Genomic DNA, 10,977 nt, shown 5'->3' with positions numbered 1-10,977 from the left:
TACGGGGAATGGAGAGAGATGAACATTGGGTACGGGGAACGGAGTGAGATGGACATTGTGTACGGGGAATGTGGGGAGATGAACATTGTGTACGGGGAACGGAGGGAGATGGACATTGTGTACGGGGAATGGAGGCAGATGGACATTGTGTATGGGGAACGGAGGGAGATGGACATTGTGTTCGGGGAATGTGGGGAGATGAACATTGTGTACGGGGAACGGAGGGAGATGGACATTGTGTACGGGGAATGGAGGCAGATGGACATTGTGAATGGGGTAACGGAGGGAGATGGACATTGTGTACAGGGAATGGAGGGAGATGGACATTGTGTACGGGGAATGGGGGGAGATGAACATTGTGTACGGGGAACGGAGGGAGATGGACATTGTTTACGGGGAACGGAGGGAGACGGACATTGTGTATGGGGAATGGAGGGAGATGGACATTGTGTATGGGGAATGGAGGGAGATGGACTGTGAATGGGGAACAGAGGGAGACGGACTTTATGTTTGGGGAATGGAGGCAGATGGACATTGTGTATGGGGAACAGAGGGAGATGGACATTGTATATGGGGAAAGGAGGGAGATGGACATTGTGTACGGGGAATGGAGGGAGATGGATATTGTGTAAGGGGAATGGAGGGAGTTGGACATTGTGTATGGGGAATGGAGATAGATGGACATTGTATACGGGGAATGAAGGGAGATGGACATTGTTTATGGGGAACGGAGGGAGATGGATATTGTGTACGGGGAATGGAGGGAGATGGACATTGTGAATGGGGAACAGAGGGAGATGGAGACTGTGTAGGGGGAATGGAGTGAGGTGGACATTGTGTACTAGGAAACGGAGGGAGATGGATATTGTGTACGGGGAATGGAGGGAGATGGACATTGTGAATGGGGAATGGAGGGAGATGGACATTGTGAATGGGGAACAGAGGGAGATGGAGACTGTGTAGGGGGAATGGAGGGAGGTGGACATTGTGTACGGGGAATAGAGCGAGATGGACACTGTGTACGGGGAATGGAGGGAGATGGACATTGTGTATGGGAACGGAGGGAGATGGTCATTGTGTACTAGGAAACGGAGGGAGATGGATATTGCGTACGGGGAATGGAGCGGGATGGACATTGTTTACGGGGAATGGAGGGAGATGGCCATTGTGTACGGGGAATGGAGGGAGATGTACATTGTGTATGGGGAACGGAGGGAGATGGACATTGTGTACGGGGAATGGAGGGAGATGGCCATTGTGTACGGGTAACGGAGGGAGATGGACATTGTGTATGGGGAACGGAGGGAGATGGACATTGTGTACGGGGAACAGAGGGAGATGGACAATGTGTATGGGGAACAGAGGGGAATGGAGGGAGAGGGACATTGTTTACGGGGAATGGAGGGAGATGTACATTGTGTACGGGGAATGGAGGGAGATGGACACTGTGTACGGGGAATGGAGGGAGATGGAGACTGTGTAGGGGGAATGGAGTGAGGTGGACATTGTGTACGGGGAATGGGGGGAGATGGACATTGTGTACGGGGAATAGAGCGAGATGGACACTGTGTACGGGGAATGGAGGGAGATGGACATTGTGTACGGGGAATGGAGGCAGATGGACAATGTGTACGGGGAATGGAGGGAGATGGACACTGTGTATGGGGAATGGAGGGAGATGGACATTGTGTACGGGAACGGAGGGAGAAGGACATTGTGTACTAGGAAACGGAGGGAGATGGACATTGTGTACTAGGAAATGGAGGGAGATGGACATTGTGTACTAGGAAACGGAGGGAGATGGACATTGTTTACGGGGAATGGAGCGGGATGGACATTGTTTACTGGGAATGGAGGGAGATGGCCATTGTGTATGGGGAACGGAGGGAGATGGACATTGTGTACGGGGAACAGAGGGAGATGGACAATGTGTATGGGGAACAGAGGGGAATGGAGGGAGAGGGACATTGTTTACGGGGAATGGAGGGAGATGTACATTGTGTACGGGGAATGGAGGGAGATGGACACTGTGTACGGGGAATGGAGGGAGAAGGACTTTGTGTACGGGGAACGGAGGGAGATGGGCATTGTGTACGGGGAATGGAGAGAGATGGACATTGTGTATGGGGAACAGAGGGAGTTGGAGACTGTGTACTAGGAAACGGAGGGAGATGGACTTTGTGTACGGGGAATGGAGAGAGATGGACATTGTGTACGGGGAATGGGGGGAGATGAACATTGTGTACGGGGAACGGAGTGAGATGGACATTGTGTACGGGGAATGTGGGGAGATGAACATTGTGTACGGGGAACGGAGGGAGATGGACATTGTGTACGGGGAATGGAGGCAGATGGACATTGTGTATGGGGAACGGAGGGAGATGGACATTGTGTTCGGGGAATGTGGGGAGATGAACATTGTGTACGGGGAACGGAGGGAGATGGACATTGTGTACGGGGAATGGAGGCAGATGGACATTGTGAATGGGGAACGGAGGGAGATGGACATTGTGTACAGGGAATGGAGGGAGATGGACATTGTGTGCGGGGAATGGGGGGAGATGAAAATTGTGTACGGGGAACGGAGGGAGATGGACATTGTGTACGGGGAACGGAGGGAGACGGACATTGTGTATGGGGAATGGAGGGAGATGGACATTGTGTATGGGGAATGGAGGGAGATGGATTGTGAATGGGGAACAGAGGGAGACGGACTTTATATTTGGGGAATGGAGGCAGATTGACATTGTGTATGGGGAACAGAGGGAGATGGACATTGTATATGGGGAAAGGAGGGAGATGGACATTGTATACGGGGAATGAAGGGAGATGGACATTGTTTATGGGGAACGGAGGGAGATGGATATTTTGTACGGGGAATGGAGGGAGATGGACATTGTGAATGGGGAACAGAGGGAGATGGAGACTGTGTAGGGGGAATGGAGTGAGGTGGACATTGTGTACTAGGAAACGGAGGGAGATGGATATTGTGTACGGGGAATGGAGGGAGATGGACATTGTGAATGGGGAATGGAGGGAGATGGACATTGTGAATGGGGAACAGAGGGAGATGGAGACTGTGTAGGGGGAATGGAGGGAGGTGGACATTGTGTACGGGGAATAGAGCGAGATGGACACTGTGTACGGGGAATGGAGGGAGATGGACATTGTGAATGGGAACGGAGGGAGATGGTCATTGTGTACTAGGAAACGGAGGGAGATGGATATTGCGTACGGGGAATGGAGCGGGATGGACATTGTTTACGGGGAATGGAGGGAGATGGCCATTGTGTACGGGGAATGGAGGGAGATGGACATTGTGTATGGGGAACGGAGGGAGATGGACATTGTGTACGGGGAATGGAGGGAGATGGCCATTGTGTACGGGTAACGGAGGGAGATGGACATTGTGTATGGGGAACGGAGGGAGATGGACATTGTGTACGGGGAACAGAGGGAGATGGACAATGTGTATGGGGAACAGAGGGGAATGGAGGGAGAGGGACATTGTTTACGGGGAATGGAGGGAGATGTACATTGTGTACGGGGAATGGAGGGAGATGGACACTGTGTACGGGGAATGGAGGGAGATGGAGACTGTGTAGGGGGAATGGAGTGAGGTGGACATTGTGTACGGGGAATGGGGGGAGATGGACATTGTGTACGGGGAATAGAGCGAGATGGACACTGTGTACGGGGAATGGAGGGAGATGGACATTGTGTACGGGGAATGGAGGCAGATGGACAATGTGTACGGGGAATGGAGGGAGGGACACTGTGTATGGGGAATGGAGGGAGATGGACATTGTGTACGGGGAATGGAGGCAGATGGACATTGTGAATGGGGAACGGAGGGAGATGGTTATTGTGTACAGGGAATGGAGGGAGATGGACATTGTGTACGGGGAATGGGGGGAGATGAACATTGTGTACGGGGAACGGAGGGAGATGGACATTGTGTACGGGGAACGGAGGGAGACGGACATTGTGTATGGGGAATGGAGGGAGATGGACATTGTGTATGGGGAATGGAGGGAGATGGACTGTGAATGGGGAACAGAGGGAGACGGACTTTATGTTTGGGGAATGGAGGCAGATGGACATTGTGTATGGGGAACAGAGGGAGATGGACATTGTATATGGGGAAAGGAGGGAGATGGACATTGTGTACGGGGAATGGAGGGAGATGGATATTGTGTAAGGGGAATGGAGGGAGTTGGACATTGTGTATGGGGAATGGAGATAGATGGACATTGTATACGGGGAATGAAGGGAGATGGACATTGTTTATGGGGAACGGAGGGAGATGGATATTTTGTACGGGGAATGGAGGGAGATGGACATTGTGAATGGGGAACAGAGGGAGATGGAGACTGTGTAGGGGGAATGGAGTGAGGTGGACATTGTGTACTAGGAAACGGAGGGAGATGGATATTGTGTACGGGGAATGGAGGGAGATGGACATTGTGAATGGGGAATGGAGGGAGATGGACATTGTGAATGGGGAACAGAGGGAGATGGAGACTGTGTAGGGGGAATGGAGTTAGGTGGACATTGTGTACGGGGAATAGAGCGAGATGGACACTGTGTACGGGGAATGGAGGGAGATGGACATTGTGTATGGGGAACGGAGGGAGATGTTCATTGTGTACTAGGAAACGGAGGGAGATGGATATTGCGTACGGGGAATGGAGCGGGATGGACATTGTTTACGGGGAATGGAGGGAGATGGCCATTGTGTACGGGGAATGGAGGGAGATGGACATTGTGTATGGGGAACGGACGGAGATGGACATTGTGTACGGGGAATGGAGGGAGATGGCCATTGTGTACGGGTAACGGAGGGAGATGGACATTGTGTATGGGGAACGGAGGGAGATGGACATTGTGTACGGGGAACAGAGGGAGATGGACAATGTGTATGGGGAACAGAGGGGAATGGAGGGAGAGGGACATTGTTTACGGGGAATGGAGGGAGATGGACATTGTGTACGGGGAATGGGGGGAGATGAACATTGTGTACGGGGAACGGAGTGAGATGGACATTGTGTACGGGGAATGTGGGGAGATGAACATTGTGTACGGGGAACGGAGGGAGATGGACATTGTGTACGGGGAATGGAGGCAGATGGACATTGTGTATGGGGAACGGAGGGAGATGGACATTGTGTTCGGGGAATGTGGGGAGATGAACATTGTGTACGGGGAACGGAGGGAGATGGACATTGTGTACGGGGAATGGAGGCAGATGGACATTGTGAATGGGGAACGGAGGGAGATGGACATTGTGTACAGGGAATGGAGGGAGATGGACATTGTGTACGGGGAATGGGGGGAGATGAACATTGTGTACGGGGAACGGAGGGAGATGGACATTGTGTACGGGGAACGGAGGGAGACGGACATTGTGTATGGGGAATGGAGGGAGATGGACATTGTGTATGGGGAATGGAGGGAGATGGACTGTGAATGGGGAACAGAGGGAGACGGACTTTATGTTTGGGGAATGGAGGCAGATGGACATTGTGTATGGGGAACAGAGGGAGATGGACATTGTATATGGGGAAAGGAGGGAGATGGACATTGTGTACGGGGAATGGAGGGAGATGGATATTGTGTAAGGGGAATGGAGGGAGTTGGACATTGTGTATGGGGAATGGAGATAGATGGACATTGTATACGGGGAATGAAGGGAGATGGACATTGTTTATGGGGAACGGAGGGAGATGGATATTGTGTACGGGGAATGGAGGGAGATGGACATTGTGAATGGGGAACAGAGGGAGATGGAGACTGTGTAGGGGGAATGGAGTGAGGTGGACATTGTGTACTAGGAAACGGAGGGAGATGGATATTGTGTACGGGGAATGGAGGGAGATGGACATTGTGAATGGGGAATGGAGGGAGATGGACATTGTGAATGGGGAACAGAGGGAGATGGAGACTGTGTAGGGGGAATGGAGGGAGGTGGACATTGTGTACGGGGAATAGAGCGAGATGGACACTGTGTACGGGGAATGGAGGGAGATGGACATTGTGTATGGGAACGGAGGGAGATGGTCATTGTGTACTAGGAAACGGAGGGAGATGGATATTGCGTACGGGGAATGGAGCGGGATGGACATTGTTTACGGGGAATGGAGGGAGATGGCCATTGTGTACGGGGAATGGAGGGAGATGGACATTGTGTATGGGGAACGGAGGGAGATGGACATTGTGTACGGGGAATGGAGGGAGATGGCCATTGTGTACGGGTAACGGAGGGAGATGGACATTGTGTATGGGGAACGGAGGGAGATGGACATTGTGTACGGGGAACAGAGGGAGATGGACAATGTGTATGGGGAACAGAGGGGAATGGAGGGAGAGGGACATTGTTTACGGGGAATGGAGGGAGATGTACATTGTGTACGGGGAATGGAGGGAGATGGACACTGTGTACGGGGAATGGAGGGAGATGGAGACTGTGTAGGGGGAATGGAGTGAGGTGGACATTGTGTACGGGGAATGGGGGGAGATGGACATTGTGTACGGGGAATAGAGCGAGATGGACACTGTGTACGGGGAATGGAGGGAGATGGACATTGTGTACGGGGAATGGAGGCAGATGTACAATGTGTACCCGGAATGGAGGGAGATGGACACTGTGTATGGGGAATGGAGGGAGATGGACATTGTGTACGGGAACGGAGGGAGAAGGACATTGTGTACTAGGAAACGGAGGGAGATGGACATTGTGTACTAGGAAATGGAGGGAGATGGACATTGTGTACTAGGAAACGGAGGGAGATGGTCATTGTTTACGGGGAATGGAGCGGGATGGACATTGTTTACGGGGAATGGAGGGAGATGGCCATTGTGTATGGGGAACGGAGGGAGATGGACATTGTGTACGGGGAACAGAGGGAGATGGACAATGTGTATGGGGAACAGAGGGGAATGGAGGGAGAGGGACGTTGTTTACGGGGAATGGAGGGAGATGTACATTGTGTACGGGGAATGGAGGGAGATGGACACTGTGTACGGGGAATGGAGGGAGAAGGACTTTGTGTACGGGGAATGGAGGGAGATGGACATTGTGTATGGGGAACAGAGGGAGTTGGAGACTCTGTACTAGGAAACGGAGGGAGATGGATATTGTGTACGGGGAATGGAGGGAGATGGACATTGTGTACGGGGAATGGAGAGAGATGGACATTGTGTACGGGGAATGGGGGGAGATGAACATTGTGTACGGGGAACGGAGTGAGAAGGACATTGTGTACGGGGAATGTGGGGAGATGAACATTGTGTACGGGGAACGGAGGGAGATGGACATTGTGTACGGGGAATGGAGGGAGATGAACATTGTGTACGGGGAACGGAGTGAGATGGACATTGTGTACGGGGAATGTGGGGAGATGAACATTGTGTACGGGGAACGGAGGGAGATGGACATTGTGTATGGGGATCGGAGGGAGATGGACATTGTGTTCGGGGAATTGAGGGAGATGGACATTGTGTACATGGAATGGGGGGAGATGAACATTGTGTACGGGGAACGGTGGGAGACGGACATTGTGTACGGGGAACGGAGGGAGACGGACATTGTGTACGGGGAATGGAGGGAGATGGACATTGTGTACGGGGAATGGAGGGAGATGGACATTCTGTACGGGGAATGGGGGGAGATGAACATTGTGAACGGGGAACGGAGGGAGATAGACATTGTGTACGGCGAATGGAGGGAGATGGACATTGTGTACGGGAAAATGGAGTGAGATGCACATTGTGTACGGGGAACGGAGGGAGATGGACATTGTGTACGGGGATTGGAGGGAGATGCACATTGTGTACGGGGAATGGAGTGAGATGGAAATTGTGTACGGGGAACGGAGGGAGATGGACATTGTGTAAGGGGAACGGAGGGAGATGGACATTGTATACGGGGAATGGAGGGAAATGGACATTGTGTACGGGGAATGGAGGGAAATGGATATTGTGTAAGGGGAATGGAGGGAGTTGGACATTGTGTATGGGGAATGGAGATAGATGGACATTGTATACGGGGAATGAAGGGAGATGGACATTGTTTATGGGGAACGGAGGGAGCTGGACATTGTGTACGGGGAATGGAGGGAGATGGACACTGAGTAAGGGGAATGGAGGGAGATGGACATTGTGTACGGGAAATGGAGGGAGATGGACATTGTGTACGGGGAATGGGGGGAGATGGATATTGTGTACGGGGAACGGAGGGAGATGGACATTGTGTAAGGGTAACGGAGGGAGATGGACATTGTATACGGGGAATGGAGGGAGATGGACATTGTGTACGGGGAATGGAGGGAAATGGACATTGTGAAAGGTGAATGGAGGGAGATGGTCAATGTGTACGGGAACAGGAGAGAGATGGATATTGTGTACGGGAAATGGAGGGAGATGAACATTGTGTACTGGGAACGGAGGGAGATGGACATTGTGTTTGGGGAACGGAGAGAGATGGACATTGTGTGCGGGGAACGGAGGGAGATGTACATTGTGTAAGGGGAACGGAGGGAGATGGACCTTGTATACGGGGAATGGAGGGAAATGGACATTGTGTACGGGGAATGGAGGGAAATGGACATTGTGAAAGGTGAATGGAGGGAGATGGTCATTGTGTACGGGAACAGGAGAGAGATGAACATTGTGTACGGGAAATGGAGGGAGATGAACATTGTGTACTGGGAACGGAGGGAGATGGACATTGTGTTTGGGGAACGGAGAGAGGTGGACATTGTGTGCGGGGAACGGAGGGAGATGTACATTGAGTACGGGGAACAGAGGGAGATGGACATTGTGTATGGGGAATGGAGGGAGATGGGCATTGTGTACGTGGAACAGAGAGAAATGGACATTGTGTATTGGGAATGGAGGGAGATGGACATTGTGTACGGGGAACAGAGGGAGATGGACATTGTGTACGGTGAAGAGAGGGCGATGGACATTGTGTACGGGGAACGGAGGCAGATGGACATGGTATACGGGGATTGGAGGGAGATGCACATCGTGTACGGGGAATGGAGGGAGATGGAAATTGTGTACGGGGAACGGAGGGAGATCGACATTGTGTACGGGGAACCGAGGGAGATGGACATTGTGTACGGGGAATGGAGGGAGATGGACACTGTGTATGGGGAACGGAGGGAGATGGACATTGTGTACGGGGAACGGAGGGAGATGGACATTGTGTACGGGGAATGGAGGGAGATGGACACAATGTACGGGGAATGGAGGGAGATGGACATTGTGTACGGGGAACGGAGGGAGATGGACATTGTGTATGGGGAACGGAGGGAGATGGACATTGTGTACGGGGAATGGAGGGAGATGGACACAGTGTACGGGGAATGGAGGGAGATGCACACAGTGTACGGGGATTGGAGGGAGATGGACAATGTGTACGGGGAATGAAGGGAGATGGACGTTGTGTATTGGGAACGGACGGAGATGGACATTGTGTATGGGGAACGGAGGGAGATGGACATTGTGTACGGGGAATGGAGGGAGATGGACACAGTGTACGGGGAATGGTGGGAGATGGACATTGTGTACGGGGAATGGAGGGAGATGGACATTGTGTATGGGGAACAGAGTGAGATGGAGACAGTGTTGGGGGAATGGAGTGAGATGGACATTGTGTACGGGGAATGGAGGGAGATGGACATTGTGTACGGGGAATGGAGGCAGATGGACACTGTGGACGGGGAATGGAGGGAGATGGACATTGTGTACGGGAACGGAGGGAGATGGACATTGTATACTAGGAAACGGAGGGAGACGGATATTGTGTACGGGGAATGGAGGGAAATGGACATTGTGTACGGGGAAATGAGGGAGATGGACATTGTGTAGGGGGAATGGGGGGCGTTGAACATTGTGTACGGGGAACGGAGGGAGATGGACATTGTGTACGGGGAATGGAGGGAGATGGACGTTGTGTATTGGGAACGGACGGAGATGGACATTGTGTGTGGGGAATGGAGGGAGACGGACTGTGAATGGGGAACAGAGGGAGATGGACTTTGTGTTTGGGGAATGGAGGCAGATGGACATTGTGTATGGGGAACAGAGGGAGATGGACATTGTGTATGGGGAAAGGAGGGAGATGGACATTGTGTACGGGGAATGGAGGGAGATGGACATTCTGTACGGGGAATGGGGGGAGATGAACATTGTGTACGGGGAACGGAGGGAGATAGACATTGTGTACGGCGAATGGAGGGAGATGGACATTGTGTACGGGAAAATGGATTGAGATGCACATTGTGTACGGGGAACGGAGGGAGATGGACATTGTGTACGGGGATTGGAGGGAGATGCACATTGTGTACGGGGAATGGAGTGAGATGGAAATTGTGTACGGGGAACGGAGGGAGATGGACATTGTGTAAGGGGAACGGAGGGAGATGGACATTGTATACGGGGAATGGAGGGAAATGGACATTGTGTACGGGGAATGGAGGGAAATGGATATTGTGTAAGGGGAATGGAGGGAGTTGGACATTGTGTATGGGGAATGGAGATAGATGGACATTGTATACGGGGAATGAAGGGAGATGGACATTGTTTATGGGGAACGGAGGGAGCTGGACATTGTGTACGGGGAATGGAGGGAGATGGACACTGAGTAAGGGGAATGGAGGGAGATGGACATTGTGTACGGGAAATGGAGGGAGATGGACATTGTGTACGGGGAATGGGGGGAGATGGATATTGTGTACGGGGAACGGAGGGAGATGGACATTGTGTAAGGGTAACGGAGGGAGATGGACATTGTATACGGGGAATGGAGGGAGATGGACATTGTGTACGGGGAATGGAGGGAAATGGACATTGTGAAAGGTGAATGGAGGGAGATGGTCAATGTGTACGGGAACAGGAGAGAGATGGATATTGTGTACGGGAAATGGAGGGAGATGAACATTGTGTACTGGGAACGGAGGGAGATGGACA

Source organism: Hypanus sabinus, assembly GCF_030144855.1.
Source record: "Hypanus sabinus isolate sHypSab1 chromosome 24 unlocalized genomic scaffold, sHypSab1.hap1 SUPER_24_unloc_17, whole genome shotgun sequence".
In the NCBI taxonomy this organism is placed as follows: domain Eukaryota; kingdom Metazoa; phylum Chordata; class Chondrichthyes; order Myliobatiformes; family Dasyatidae; genus Hypanus; species Hypanus sabinus.
Note: the sequence above shows the minus strand (reverse complement) of the source record.